This window comes from Micrasema longulum, unplaced genomic scaffold (genome assembly GCF_059751315.1).
Source record: "Micrasema longulum isolate JH-2025_06_02 unplaced genomic scaffold, ASM5975131v1 h1tg000335l, whole genome shotgun sequence".
Taxonomy (NCBI): domain Eukaryota; kingdom Metazoa; phylum Arthropoda; class Insecta; order Trichoptera; family Brachycentridae; genus Micrasema; species Micrasema longulum.
In genome coordinates this window covers 431,619-447,714 of record NW_028277539.1, presented here as the reverse complement: position 1 = coordinate 447,714, position 16,096 = coordinate 431,619, and the positions used below count along the sequence as shown (strand labels likewise).

The following is a 16,096-nucleotide window of genomic DNA, read 5'->3' as shown; positions in this document are numbered from 1 at the left end:
CATCGGTAACCTATAATTGAACATGTTTAAAATAAAAAAATGTATGCATATTCTGCTTTTCATATAGAAAACTTTTCTTTTTTTTTTAAAAGAAATATTTACGTTTTTATGATTTACCCACATATTTAATTTTTAGGACCATTTCCAACTAATTGTAAATAACTCACCATTAGAAAATGGGAATCAAGTTGGGGTAGAGTGGGATTTGAACCACGGACCTTTGAGCCGCGAGTCCGAAACACTAGCCACGGGACCACAACCCAATTCAATTTTACTTTGTAGATAAAATTAAAGATAAATGTTAACTTCCCATTGTAATCGGGGCCCTGTTTCGTGTATTTCCCAAAAAAAACAGTTTTTAAAAAAATATTTCATGAATAAAAAAATCCTGATAAATCACAAAACTGCACGCAACAAAACATGAGAAACACTAAAAATTGTCCCTTTTGAAGTAGGTATAAAAATGAGCAATTATAATATTTTTCACATGTAACCAGGGTAAAACTCAAAGCTGATAGAGAAAAACTGTTTTTTTTTAATCGCACTTGGTATTTGTATTAAAATTGAGTCTTATTAGAAAATAAATTATATAATTAATTGGTCATTTTCTTAATTTGTTAAGTAGATACTGTGCATACTGCAGTGCGATTCTGAATGCTTAGGGGTAGAGAAAGCGTTGCTAGCGCGTAATTTACGTACTGATTAGGTTTTATACTTTTTTAATGCTAAAGAGAGTCTTCATGTTAAAAATGTTATTTTCACTGAACTTAAACTTTGAGATACTAATAAATTAGCTTTAATAGAAACACGAATTCAAAAAACTTTCTTAATATTTGTATGGCACGGCCATTTTGAAAATTTAAATCTCAAGCCTGTCATTGGTCGAATAAAATGGCCGATGGATATTGATATGTTCGCTTAACACTATTTTCAAACCAACAGAAGTATGATTTTACACTACATTTGCAACTCAACTCATGATTTTTATAAAAATAAAGTTGATAAACTACAGAATGACATCATAACCAAAAAAAATAATTTTGGAGGTTGCTATCTTTGCTTCCAATGCCCTCATATACATTGTTTTAAAAAATACTTTTGACTGTCTGTTCTCTTTTTTTTTTAATGATATATAAAATAAGTTTGACCCGCGGGTCATAGGTTCGCCATCACTGCCCTAAAGAGCGTTCAGAATAGTACTGCTGAATATTTATTCAAGTTTCAACAATTATCGTTTTTTCCACTTTTGATTAAGCGTTTGTCTCAACTCAACACTGGACTTGAAGCCTCATTTAGTTGATACAAGTGACATTATTTTTGTATTGTATACATTATGCAATGAAAGATAAATAAAATAAATATATTCATTTGTCAACACGTGCACATCCATAATTTGATAATAATGCTCTTAATAGAAATAAGGTTTTTTATAAAATGAGCGATTTGTAACTTAAGTAAATTATTATTATTGTTATTAGTTATAGGCAGGCAGCTTTTGTTGATGCGCCTATATCTCGCGTACGGCTTTTTGTCCGCGTTCTTCTTCCTTCAAAAAAGCATCCAAACGGTTTTTGAACAGTGGATCAATTACAAATAACTATCGACGTGCTTAAAAACATGCTAAGCATTTGAACGATCACAATGAACAATAATGAACTTGCTTAAGTTATCGCAGTCATAAGTCAACGCGCGTGTAATTTCTAAATCAATGCTCGTGTCGGTTTGTTTTTTGTTTTCCTCGTAAATAAATACAGTTCGCTGGCGAAAAATCAGCGTTTACTATAAAAAAAATTACAATATATGGCATTTGCAAAATAGTAAGGAGTATCTAATACAAAAAAGTAAAAATTAAATTACAATTACTATGGCGACTGCTTTTCTTGACATTTGGCCTGCCAACCGCCGTCGCCGGCTAAATGCAATGAGTAGCATAATAAAAAATAAATAAATATTTTAAAAAAATTCCATATTTACACCGGTGAAATTCAAATATGTGATTGCGCAGCAGGATTATACGTCGCGAAACGTAAATATTTTGACATTTAATATCAGGTGTTTACGGATGTTTCATTGTGATAGCGGATACGATAAACAACCATGGTGAGAAATTGTTATCACGTCGCTTATTAGCACGTCGATTTGTAATTGGGCTACTGGTTGACCGAAATAGAATGGACAACTAAGCTTGGCAATTTATTCCAGTCTGAAACTACCCTTGTTTCGATTGTTCGATCGTTTTTAAGAATTAAAAATATCTTTATCATATTAATTTATTAATGACTTTAGTCATTTTCTCAAACTCTAAATAGATCTTTCGACCTTTTTATAATCAAAATGTAAATAAAAAAAAGTAAATAATAGTGTGTACAAATAAATGACAACAATACAAAAAAACACGAACAATATTTTCATGAATACAAATTCGTGTGTTATCTTTATCGCGCTATGCAGCATCAGTTGACTGACAGATGTCCAACTGTTAGGCCGTTTTCACACTACAGTAAAAACTCCCCGTCGCGATAAAATAACACAGGGTGGATTGACTTTTAAATTATTTTATTTATTAAATGGTAGGTAAATGCTTTAACCAGTACACCATGAGGCTGAATACTTCGCTCGATTTCATTTTGCAAACTTTTAACCTGCGAGTAGAAAAATAAACCGAAAGAAGAAAATAATTGATAAGTATTCACCCACCCTAATTTTACCGCGCCGTGTGGATTGGGACCATGCATGTGAAATGGGAACCAGCCGTAACGAGCGATTGTATGTTAAAATCGCTCGCTTTTAGGCCTCGAACATTCATTTGTCGCGCCCGCCACGGGTCTCCCACTATGGCCATGTGTGGCGTTTTTCATACGTTTTCGTAAGTTTGAAATTTCGCTGTCGCTACCGCGCTAGGCCCGCACCCTGGACGCGCCCTAAAGCATTAACTTTATGGCTAAAGATTTTTACTAATATATTTTCAAATGTGTGATCTTGTGGGAGCAATTGTTGAAAAAAGGGGAAGGGAGGAGTACGAATTTATGAGGTACACGGGTGACCATTACGTTGGAACATCGTATAATGAGGTATATTAAAAAGTTATTTGATTATGGATAAAAGACACATTATTTTTCAAAACCTCCATAATGTTAAATATTTCTATATTATAATAAACTTTTAATCTTTTAGTATTTTTATGTAAAAATTTTACTTTTGTATGTTTATTAAAATTGGACGTAGCTATGCAGAAAACAGCCAGCCATAGAAAATTAAAATTTAGATAATAGCACTTTTGTAAAAAGGGTGAATACACAACAGTTAGAATTTTTTTTTTTTACTTTGACAAATGACAAATAATGCATGCATTCGTTTTCTTTATAACACAAAAAATAATTTAATTATGTATTTGACCTGTTTTAATGTTTTTCAAGTCTGGCGGACCACACAACCTAAGATGTACATTTTGTAGAAAACAGCCAGCCCTAGTTAAACTCTGATGTATGTTGTGTCATTATGTATTGAACATATTATTTTATATTTATATTAGGGTACTAAACTGTAAATAATCACTTAATAATTTGTTATTCTAACTTTAAAAATATTTTTATTGTGTATTCAAGAAATTGCGGGGATTATTTAAGGTCGGGCTGACCACGCAAACTTAAATATGCATTTTGCAGAAAACTGCTAGATCTTATAGTGAATGATACCTCATTCAAACATTGAGCGTATGAGGTGACTTAAAACATGTTTTTTTAACTCCTTTTTTAAAAAAATAATTAATTTATAAAATTAAAATACTAATGTATTTATCCACATTAATTAATTAGAGAAAACTAGATTTCTGGAGGTATTAATCTCCCCATCAGCTTCTATACCGTAAGCTTTTTCTAGTGTTGTGGGTATTTTCTGAAAATTGAGAAATGCCGTTTTTGTGATCTACAACACTATTTTCACTATTTTTGGGATTGTAACAGTTTTTGTTGTTGTATGAAAACGACCTGGCTATTTTTAGCAGAATATGGAATCGACCTTGCTGCACCCGATGCCAACAATATCGCATTTTTTCAAAACTGTGGACTGGTTGATTTCTGCATAACAACGTGCAATTGATTAGGTGATTTGCGAATTCGGAGAAATTGTTATTGTGGAGACACAACACGAAAATCATCAGTTATTGATGTTCTTCTAACGTTCACTGAAGGACAAGAATTGCATTTCAATTGGCAAACACCCGAGTTATTTAATAAGATATTCTTACCATAATTATTTACTAATAACTTACTCGTATTATTATAAGTATAGAAGGCAGGTTTGACATAATTTGGAAAAAAGTGGATACATTGAAGGGTACAGTATTTACTTAAAGAATTATTCTCCATTTATTATCATTACTGTTAACAGGAAGAAAAATTATTACGATCATATGAAATGGGCAGATTGGATTCGGATTTAGACGCTGCTTATTGGCCGTTTATGCCACAGTAAAAATCCACCAGGGTCCCGATTACATAGGGAAGCCAACATTTATTTTAAATTTTATCCACAAAGTTAAATTAAGTTTTCTGTATGAAAAGCAGAATATGCATACAATTTTTTCTTCTAAACATGTTCAATTATAGGTTACCGACGAAGATACTTTAAATTTTCATGCAAATATACTCATTTACGTACACATATATAGATTTTTCTTTATAGACAGTCGAAGATAACTCTGTTAACTTCCCTTTCTAATCGGGGCCCAGGCACGATAAAATAGTAGTAGAGGGTGGATTGATTTTTATAATTATTTCAAAACGCACCCATACACAATGAAAGCGAATAATCTCCACTCGATTTCATTTTGCATTTTTTTTACCTGCGAGTAGAAACTAAATAAATAAAACCAAAAATGTAAAATAATAAATATCTACCCTATTTTTACCGTGCCGTGTGGATTGGGACGATACGTGTGAAATGAGCCATTGTGGCAGATGTACTATTACCTATTTTACACCTGTTCTTTCATTGCAGATAGGCAATAAGCGCATCGTTCGATGTTATCTTTGGACTAAGAACTAAAGACAGCTGATGGCAAAAAAAATATTGGCATTATGATTTAGCCAAGTATTTTTTTTCTGTTAGCTGTAAATGACCGTGTTAAAAAAATTAAATTTGTGGTAGAGTTCTGAAACGGAGTGCATTACACTACCGACTCAAAATGAATACATTTAAAACAAAAAAAATTCCTATGGAAAGCTGGCTCGATAAATCTTCCAGATACCAAAAATAATTGGGCCACAATAGGGGAATATTACGTACTACGAATACCGATAAAAATATATGAAATGCATTAATAATAATTAATTGTATTTCCAAAATCAATATGGATATTGTAGAGAAATGTTTTCATATATAACTTTAAAAAAGAAAATATAAAAAAATTGTGTCACTAGAAAAACGCGACATGTTTAGCATTGATAGTGTGACGTCAAGGTTCGTGAAGATGTTCCATAAAAAATTGAATGATTTGGAACAAATTTGAAAATGAACATGAATCGTGCCGTATTAGGGGCGTGGCCAATGCAATAACCGTTTTTGCGAAAATTCAAAATTACAAATTAAAAAATATTTTTTAAGCTACTAATAAGTAGCATTTTTTTTTCTTTTACTAGACTGTATTCCAATGATCCTTATAACTTTAAAATGTTTTTTTTTAAAGTTATATTTTCGTATTACAGGAGGCGATGAGGGCGATAATAAATAGATATTAATCGATGTCGATTTAGTCAACCCATTTTTTTTGTACGAAAATTGTAATGGCTGTGCCTACATAATTTTGAGCTGAGTAATAATACCAATGAGGAAAGTAAAGTGGTTTTTTAAAAATTTAATGTATCGTATTATCAGCGCTATGATTTTTTCAAGTTTCGTATTTCTGAAATTACTCCGAGTGTGACGTCTCAAGTTCTTTTCCGTTTCTTCTCGGTGTTTTCTGCCAATTGGTCCGTTGACGTCCCGTAAACCGAAAATCTTTCACAACTCTCATCATTGGTTGATTCATATGAACTAGTGAAATCGTTTAAAGTAGTTAGTTTTTTTTTTAATAATTTTTTTATACATTTCACGAATCTGCCTTACAATTTAATGCTCCAATTTTTACTGCGCGTAAAAAAAAATGTATCCAATTTCCACCACCACCATCACCATCACGCCATTTCCCCGTAGGGGTGGGCAGAGAGAATAGACCGCAACACACGTCTATCTTGGCATACATTCCTAGCTTCTTCCACATTCATACATCTTGCCATACATGCCCTTTGGTTCTGTCTGCTTTTGACATGACCAGACTTAACATTTTGGTTTATTTGATCATGCCACATCTTCCTTGGTCGTCCTCGTCTCACGTTACCATTCATTTTCGCCATATATACTTGTTTTACCATTCTTTCGTCGTACATTCGTTCTACGTGACCAAACCATCTCAGAGACCCTTTCTTAATCTTTTCAATTATATGTACTTGCCTTATATTTACACTCGCCTGATTTCATCATTCGTAACCCTGTCATACATTGATTTCCCACACATTCGTCTAAGATATTGCATTTCAACCTCGTTCACTCGGCTTTCATCTTTCCTCTGCCAGTTCCATGTTTTACTTCCATACATTAGTGTTGGGACTAAAACTCCGTTGTGCACTGCCAGTTTAGCTTCGAATGACATATTTTTATTAGAAATTACTGTTCTTTGTGCTTTTTATCGAGTGGTTTTAGACTGCAATCTCATATTTACACTCGCCTGATTTCATCATTCGTAACCCTGTCATACATTGATTTCCCACACATTCGTCTAAGATATTGCATTTCAACCGCGTTCACTCGGCTTTCATCTTTCCTCTGCCAGTTCCATGTTTTACTTCCATACATTAGTGTTGGGACTAAAACTCCGTTGTGCACTGCCAGTTTAGCTTCGAATGACATATTTTTATTAGCAATTACTGTTCTTTGTGCTTTTTATCGAGTGGTTTTAGACTGCAATATTTCACTGTCCCTCGATTTGCACCCGAAGCGCAGGACTGATCACCTAACCTCCCGTTAATACATGATTGAGATATAGGTACTGCGTGTATTTTTCCATTGCAGTTCTCTACGCGCCATCAGATGCGGATTGTGATGGATGTTTTATAGAATCACCCCATATTTCCTTAAATCAAGTCCAGTTAGTGAAATTGCCAAAATGTAGACTGTTAATTCGCCGCGAAATTTACACTTTTAACCTTTCCCTCACTGAGCATCCAAAAATTACACATGATCCGAACGGGGGACCAAACGACCCCAGAGCCTACTTGTAGCCGAGCTTGAATGGGTCGATGATGTTTGAAGTTTTTTTTTTTTAGATATCAAAGTGAAAGGGGTCTAAAAAGTTGTCTTTTGGATCGCACTGAACGTAAAAATTATTTAAAAAAATATTCCATACTACTTTTGGCCCTCAACAGAAGTTTGAAGTTTATAGCTGTCTGAACATTTTTTGATTATCTATATTGATAAAATTATTTTTTTGTTCGTAAAGATTTTTTTTTTTTTGTTTATTTTTCCATACTGTTACATATTATGCATGTATTAAATTACATATTTTATACATTATATTTATTAAACATTAGAAGAGAAAAAATACATATTCTAAAAATAAACATAGCCTTAAATTTGGAAAAAATGCCCACAAAGACTTCTGAGCGTCTGAGCGTGGGAGGAATAGATATATGTTAATCACATTACAAATTCGAACACGTTTTAAAACTACCGAAATGCAAAAAAAATACACTCCGCGGAACTGATTCCGTTGAGCGCCTGACTAAAATTGATGAAAACAATGGCACATTAAAACAATGCTACCCATTTATTACAAAACAAAGAGCAACTCACGCCCTTGGATGCTTATATAATAATATTTAATGCAGATTATACAATTTAATTAGACTGATTTTCTTACTTTAATACGAAATGACAGCCGGTTTAGGGCAAAAAATTGACATTTTCGAAAACTTCAAGCTCTGGTTGAGGGCCAAAAGTAGTATCAAATATTTTTTGCATTCCGAGTAATCCAAAAGGCAACTTTTTAGACCCCTTTCATTTCAAAATTCGGAAAAAAAAAATTATCGGCCCACCCTATTGTACATGGCATCAGGAGAATAAAACGTTGGAAGTGTTTATGACCGTGCAATAATTTATTCATGTTTTCGCGTACACATATGTACGGGACGAGCCAATGGTGGATTTCTATAGTGTGTAAAAAAAATCACCGCTCTAGTGCCACAACCCAGGAAGGAAATACTAGAATCGTTTGTATGGGGAAAAGTGAGATCGCGCAACCTCTTTAAAAAAAAAAAACTTGAAAGTGGCGAAGAAACAACCATTATTCATTTCTGTGGTTAATTTTATTACTCGCAGTGGGTTGTAGTTGAAGGTTACATATATATATATATATATACTATCGTGAAGGTCAGACCAAGGTGATAAGATAAACGCCATGAAACACGTTTGCATGTGAACTGGAATTTTATTTGTGCAATAAAACTACACACTAGAATCATCATTCCCTCATCTGCATCGAAAAAATTGTTGCGCCAAAACAACTAAGAAAACCAACTCTTATACAAAAGTACTTGCAGCACTTGATATCACGAAAGCGGTGAAACCGGTCACTGAATACTCCTAATTTGTGGATTAAAGTATCACTCGTCTTTTATTTCTATAATTAAGTACTTGCAGCAGTTTAGAAAAATATATTTCTCGTCCACATAGTACAAATTATTCGCATCGGTGATAATACAGTATTGTGCGAATTAATGTAATAAGATTAATTTTTGTCGCTTTTTATGTATAGCAACACTCATGTCAATTTGACAGTTGTTTAGCGCCAAAAATTATGACTTACAGTTCATTAATCCTTTGGGAGCTCATATTGGTGTTTGTTGGTGTACTATCTGTTGTTTTTTTTTTACATTTTCTCAATAAAGGACTAATTTTTTTAATTTCTTGCATATTAAACAGTGTTTTTGAGGTGTTTAAAATCATGGATATCACGCCGAGGAAAAGGGAAAAGATTATAACTGTTTCGGATTCATTTTCTTTTATTCAAGTGTCAAGCCATTCCTTCCTTTGATTCCGGTGGTCCTTGTTTTGAATCCCAATATACCTACTTCTCCCTGACGGCGAGTCAAGAAAGCAACGCGTGACAACACAACAAAAAAACCGTACCGCGAACAACAGCGAAAACCGTACCGCGAGCGTGACAGTGATTTCGAATCACCAACATATAAGAAAACGTGCAAAGTGACCAGTGCAAACGATAACGGTGTCTTTCTGGACCAGTGCCAAAGGGAGGAAACCGTAAGTCCTTACTCCTTTCATTAATTCCAGGATTGACACTCAAAACCATACCGTCAATTAGTTTACCTAAAATCAAACGTTCCCTGTTTTCTTCGAACACGCGTATCGCGAGAGGGCAGGCCTTGTTTTACAGTCCCGAGGTCGAAGGTATCGAGCATCCAACATTTGGTCTATCTTGCGAACCGGATAATTAATATATTCGGACATTTTGCCCTTTCGCGACACGTTGTCGATGAAAATAAACCTGCATTGGTTAACGATTAAATTCTCATCGTATCATAACATATCATTAATTTATATTTATATATAATATATTATTAACCTATAATCATCGTAAAAACATTAACAACATTCATTTACATAAATCTCTGTGAGCCTTTTCGTCATACTCTTTTTTTTATTTGCATCAAAACTTTTAAACTACCTTCTTCGCGCGTCAATAATAAGCGCGTGTACTGTCCCGCAAAGCAAACAATAATTTTTAGCAGTAGCATTTAGCATTTAGCATTAGCAACTTATAAATCATTTTCACTTATTTTAACTTAGAATCATGAGTGTTAGCGTAAATGTTTATACAACTAGGCGAAATCACGCGCTAAAAAGATTGAAGGATGCTTTACGATCGGGAAAAAACGCTATGTCCGATCCAGAAAACATTCCACGTTTTTTATCGTGGTGCGAGCGGCTAGATCCTATAATGGATATGTTTAACGAAACGCAAATAAAAATTTTGTCCGAAATTTCTGAAGATGAAGCTGCCGTAAGGGAGAACAATGAGATTCAGGAACAAATGGATGAAATCGTGTGTGAGATTTTCAGCATCAAGCGACTGGTTTTACCACCATTGAAGAAAGAAGTCCAGTCCGAAACGTGTGAAAAGAAGCACTACGCAAAATTGCCATTAATAAAATTACCTCTATTTACAGGTCAAATAAAAGAGTTTCCTGCGTTTTATGATTTATTTTTAAGTCTAGTGCACAGTAGAAACGACTTATCGAACGTGGAAAAGTTCCAATATTTAATATCGTCACTATCAGGGGAGCCTGTAAACATTATGCGAGCATATCCAATCACGGCTAATAATTATCGTGACGCATTTGATGCGTTAGTAGCGCGATATAATAATAAACGACATCTTGCATTTTTATGTTGGGAAGAGATTTTATATCAAAAACAAATTACTACTAATACTCCTCAGGCGTTAAGAAAAATTCTAGACATTTTTATGGAAAATATTTCTATCCTAAAGGGATTAGGACTTCCGACATCTGACTGGGATTTTATTCTCTTTCACACTCTTTTGACTAAACTCGATAAAAATTCACGCGAAGCATTTGAATTATCCATTAAAGGGGTAGATTTTCCAGTTTTTTCAACATTACAAGAGTTTCTTGTAGAAAGATGTCAGGCTTTGGAGAGATCACGTCTTTCCAGAGATCGTTCTCCTGACGTCATCGCCAAGAAGACTCCGTTTAACAAACCGAAATCCTCATCAACCTTATTGGCGAATACACAAACGTGTCCTTTGTGTTCGGAAAATCACTTTATATATTCATGCGAACGGTTTAAGGAGAAACCCACGAAAGAACGTTGGAATGTCGTTAAGCAACTAAAACTGTGCGTAAACTGCCTGAGATCAAATCATAACTTATCAAATTGCAAATCAACTTTCAATTGCAAAAAATGCAATTCTCGTCATAATACAAACTTGTGTTCTTCAAACGTCTCTGAAGTTCATAATTCACCAGAAGTTATCGCTTCCACTTCTAAAAATAATTATATCATTCCAGCTACTACTCTTAGCAATATGTATTCGGCATCACGCCCTACACCTTCTTTTGTCCTCTTAGCGACAGCTGATGTTGAAGTAAAGGATTATTATGGCAATTATCAAGTCGTTCGTATTTTACTCGATCCTGGTAGTCAAATCAACATAATTTCAAATCGCTGCGTAAACAGATTAGGTTTAAAACGTTGTAAGGTAGATACCCCGATGTCAGGCATTGGTCAGGTACCTACTACCTCTTCTCATAAAGTGAGCATTGAGCTACGTCCAGTAGGTAAACCAGATCCAGTATATTTTACCGAAGCTGTCACACTAGAGCGTATTTGCGGTGACATGCCAACCCACCAAATCACTAGTCAATATCGTCACCTATCAAATATTGTGTTAGCTGATAATCGTTATAACCAACCTCGTCCCATTGATATTTTAATAGGCGGTGAGTTGTTTCCCAAGTTTCTTCTTTCAGGCAAATTAGAAGGAGATGAAGTGGTTCCGACAGCCGTAAATACCGTATTCGGTTGGATTTTGATGGGAAGAGTCTTGTCTGCTAACTCGAGCAATCAAATCAATTTACTGTCACATTCATTGTCTGTAATTGATGACACCCGACTGGATTGTGCTGTGCAACAACTTTGGGAGATTGAAAACATACCTAACATTGAGTCATCAAATTTCTCTATGGACGATCAACGATGTGAAGAGATGTACCAGAACACTCACTCCAGAGAGTCCGATGGGCGTTATGTAGTGAATTTACCTTTCCGCAATTCAGAGACACCATCGTTCGTCAATTCTTATTCAATTGCCCTGCGGCGATTCTATCATCTTGAAAAGCGCCTATTAAAAAATCATATTTTTTATAAGGAATACAATGATCATATCATGGAATATTTATCAAGCAATCATATGGAGCCCATTCCTCCCGGTGAATGTCAATCCTCATCTGCATATTATATTCCTCACCACGCAGTCGTGAAACCCGAAAGTCTTACGACAAAACTTCGCGTCGTTTTTGATGCTTCGGCCAAGGATGAGCGAGGTTCTTCATTAAACAACACCTTGTTGACAGGGTGTAAACTACAAACAGATATCGTAGAAATTCTTTTGAGATTTCGTCTTCATGCAATCGTCTTTACGGCGGACATACGTCAAATGTATCGCCAAATAAAAATGACTAAAGGTCATCAAGATTATCAACGTATTCTATTCCGTTGCTCTTCTAATGAACCCATTCGAGAATATCGACTCAACCGAATTGTTTTTGGAATTTCTTCGGCTCCTTTTCTTGCTATTAGAACTATGCATCAATTAGCACAAGATGAGAGAAATTCGTTTCCCCTTGCATCTAGCGTAATAATGAGAGACCTGTATGTTGATGACGTAGTATCGGGCTGTGATTCGCTAGAATCAGCTCGGAGTCTCCAGACACAATTAAACGGTATCATGTCTTCTGGAGGATTTGAGTTGAGAAAATGGTCGAGTAATGAACCACAGTTTCTGGATGCTATACCCGAAGAACACAGAGCTTCGTCACTACATTTCGATTCTAATCGTGATTTTATCAAAATTTTAGGACTTGAATGGAATTCTGCAGAAGATCAATTTATTTATCACATCAATCCGCTTAACCGATCATGCACAAAACGGACTATGCTCTCAGAGCCAGCCCGTATATTCGACCCCCTAGGATTTTTATCGCCTCTAACATTCTTGGCCAAGTTATTAATACAACGACTTTGGCTGCTCGGGGTCTCTTGGGATAACTCAGTCCCAAGTGACATACATAACCTATGTCTAAGGTACACTACGCAATCACCTAATCTTACAGAAATTAAAGTAAACCGACGTATAACTAACAACGGATCTCATGAATATCAAGTTCATGGATTCTGTGATGCCAGTGAATCTGGTTATGCCGCAGTTGTTTACTTACGCAGTTCGACAGCAAATCATCATCACCAGGTGGCACTTGTATGCGCCAAATCTCGAGTATCACCCGTAAAGCGCATGACGTTACCGCGTTTAGAACTCAGTGCAGCTTCATTATTAGCTGATCTCATGCATTACATTCTTAAAACACATTCAGAAATCAGCAATATAACAAAAGTATATGCATGGTCAGATTCAACTATCGTTTTATCTTGGATTCAATCACAATCAACCCGATATAAGGTTTTTGTTGGAAATCGAATTTCCAACATTCAACGTAAGCTGCCGTGTGCTGAATGGAGGCACGTGCCTACCAGTCAAAACCCAGCTGATTGTGCTAGTCGAGGCTTGTTGCCCGATGACCTGATACATCATCCACTTTGGTGGATGGGCCCCTCATGGCTGAAATTGGAACTTAACGACTGGCCGAATTTGATAATTGGTAAATCTAATGACGTAGCAAGAAATATTGAATTAGAAAAACGACCTAACGTACTTGTTAACGACTCATGTCAGCGTCCATTAGAAGTGCTAATCACACGTTATTCTTCACTTAGAAAAATACAACGTATCGTAGTATACATATTACGTTTCATAAATTCTTCTCTTATAAAAGATAAAGCACTTCGTCAACCTACAGATCAGGAAATGCATAAGGCTTTGATGTATCTTGTAAAATCTGTTCAAAACACCGCCTTCATTTGGGAAATTCAGAATCTGAAACTGGAAAAAGATTTACCGAAATCAATGAGAAAATTAAATCCCTTTATTAACAGTGAAGAATATACGGGTCGGTGGGGGAATAAAATCTTCAGATTTATCATACGACGCAAAACATCCAGCTTTATTGCCTCGAAAACATCTTATCGTATCCGTGCAAACAGAAAGTGGTTTATTCAAAAGACCACTTTTCAAGTTATGCCCTATTCCGGATGAATGAGTATCGAGTTCTCATTCATAATCATCCCTCATTAGACATTGTTTATAATCACCCATCATCACTTATTATCCATATTCACGTAGTGACAATCGTATTATTCAAACCTTCATCATATCATACATCACATCGGTCGGCATATTTCTTTAACCGTTAACCAAAACAGAACCATTTACTGGGAATATGCCGTCATATTCCGCAGCGCGGGGGAGTATGTTTCGGATTCATTTTCTTTTATTCAAGTGTCAAGCCATTCCTTCCTTTGATTCCGGTGGTCCTTGTTTTGAATCCCAATATACCTACTTCTCCCTGACGGCGAGTCAAGAAAGCAACGCGTGACAACACAACAAAAAAACCGTACCGCGAACAACAGCGAAAACCGTACCGCGAGCGTGACAGTGATTTCGAATCACCAACATATAAGAAAACGTGCAAAGTGACCAGTGCAAACGATAACGGTGTCTTTCTGGACCAGTGCCAAAGGGAGGAAACCGTAAGTCCTTACTCCTTTCATTAATTCCAGGATTGACACTCAAAACCATACCGTCAATTAGTTTACCTAAAATCAAACGTTCCCTGTTTTCTTCGAACACGCGTATCGCGAGAGGGCAGGCCTTGTTTTACAGTCCCGAGGTCGAAGGTATCGAGCATCCAACAATAACCTTAAGTGAACATACATCAATGACTCAGAAGGAGATTGCAAATGAATGTTTTGTGAGCCAGGGAGCAGTCAGCTAGATTATTAATCAGAAAAGAGAAAGAGAGTCAGTTGAAGCAAAGAGAATTGGGAAATGTGGAAGAAACCGGAAAACTAGTGTCCGAGATGAAATATCTTTAATCAGAAATAGTAAGTCAAACCCCAGAAAAACAAGATACGAACTTCAACGAGATTTGGCAGCAACTTGGGTAATGATACATGACTCAACAGTATGAAGAAGACTCATTGAATTTGGAAGAAAAGCAATTCGACCACAGAAGAAACAACTCCTGACGGCATGTATGATGAAGGAAAAGCTCATTTGGGCTAGAAAATATAACAAATGGACTATAGAAGACTGGAGGAAGGTGCTATTTTCAGATGAGACCCACTTTCTCGTGCAGGGATGTCGCACAAAATTTATTAGAAAAAGTGGGGATGAAAAACTTACTGTGGCTCATATTGACCAAATGGTGAAATATCCTGTGAAGAAAATGTTTTGGGGCTGCTTTTCGGATATGGAGACCGGATCTTTGATACCAATAGAAGGAATGATGAATAGTCTAAAGTATAAATCTCTATTGGAGTAGCACTTGAGTACAGAACTGTGTAAATGTTGTCCTAATGGTAAGGCTGTATTTCAACAGGACTCGGCTCCTTGTCACGTTTCGAAGTTTATGCTTGAATATTTCAATGATAAAAAGATAACTATTTTAGACTAGTCTGAAAATTCACCTGACCTTAACCCTATAGAAAATTTGAGGGCGATTTTTAAATCTACGATACAAAAATTGGACTGCACCACCAAGATAAATATGATATACAAAAGGAGGATACGGCCTCCGTGGTGTAGTGGTCAAGACGCTTGACTCACGCACGGAAGGTTCCGGGTTCGATTCCCGGTGAGAACACAAAAAATTAAAATGTGGTTTTTCTTAAGCCTGGGTGCTCTGTGATGTAATTCACCACTGTAATTAGGCCTCCTGGCCTGTTGTGGTGCAAAAAAATGTAATGTAATGACATACATCTTATTAAATAAAAAATATTTTATAATTACAAGGAATTTTATTCCATTAATTCGCACAATATTGTATAATGTTATTAAATGTTAAAAAAACAAACTCAACGTAGTTCCCGGCAATACACACGAAAAAATGTCTTTGAATGTACCTACTGCCGGCTGCCACACGGTAAAAATTACTAGCGTATAAACCTTATAAAGGATAAAAATCCTTATATGATTATCAACCACGAAGTAAGCTACAGTTTACAGCAATACAACGGGCCGTAGGTACTCGGATTGACAATTCGAAACCGTCCGTTATACGTTTAAACTAAAAATCAAACCAAAAATTAGCTTAAGGGCTTCTCTAGCGATTTATTACTCTAAGAT

The 16,096-nt window shown here is 35.5% G+C and overlaps 1 protein-coding gene across 3 annotated transcripts in view; it reads left to right on the top strand.

Moving 5' to 3' along the window:
• Window positions 1–16,096, top strand: part of LOC148282357 (E3 ubiquitin-protein ligase TRIM33-like) — a 76,658-nt gene that overhangs the window by 2,391 nt on the left and 58,171 nt on the right. The window lies entirely within an intron of this gene.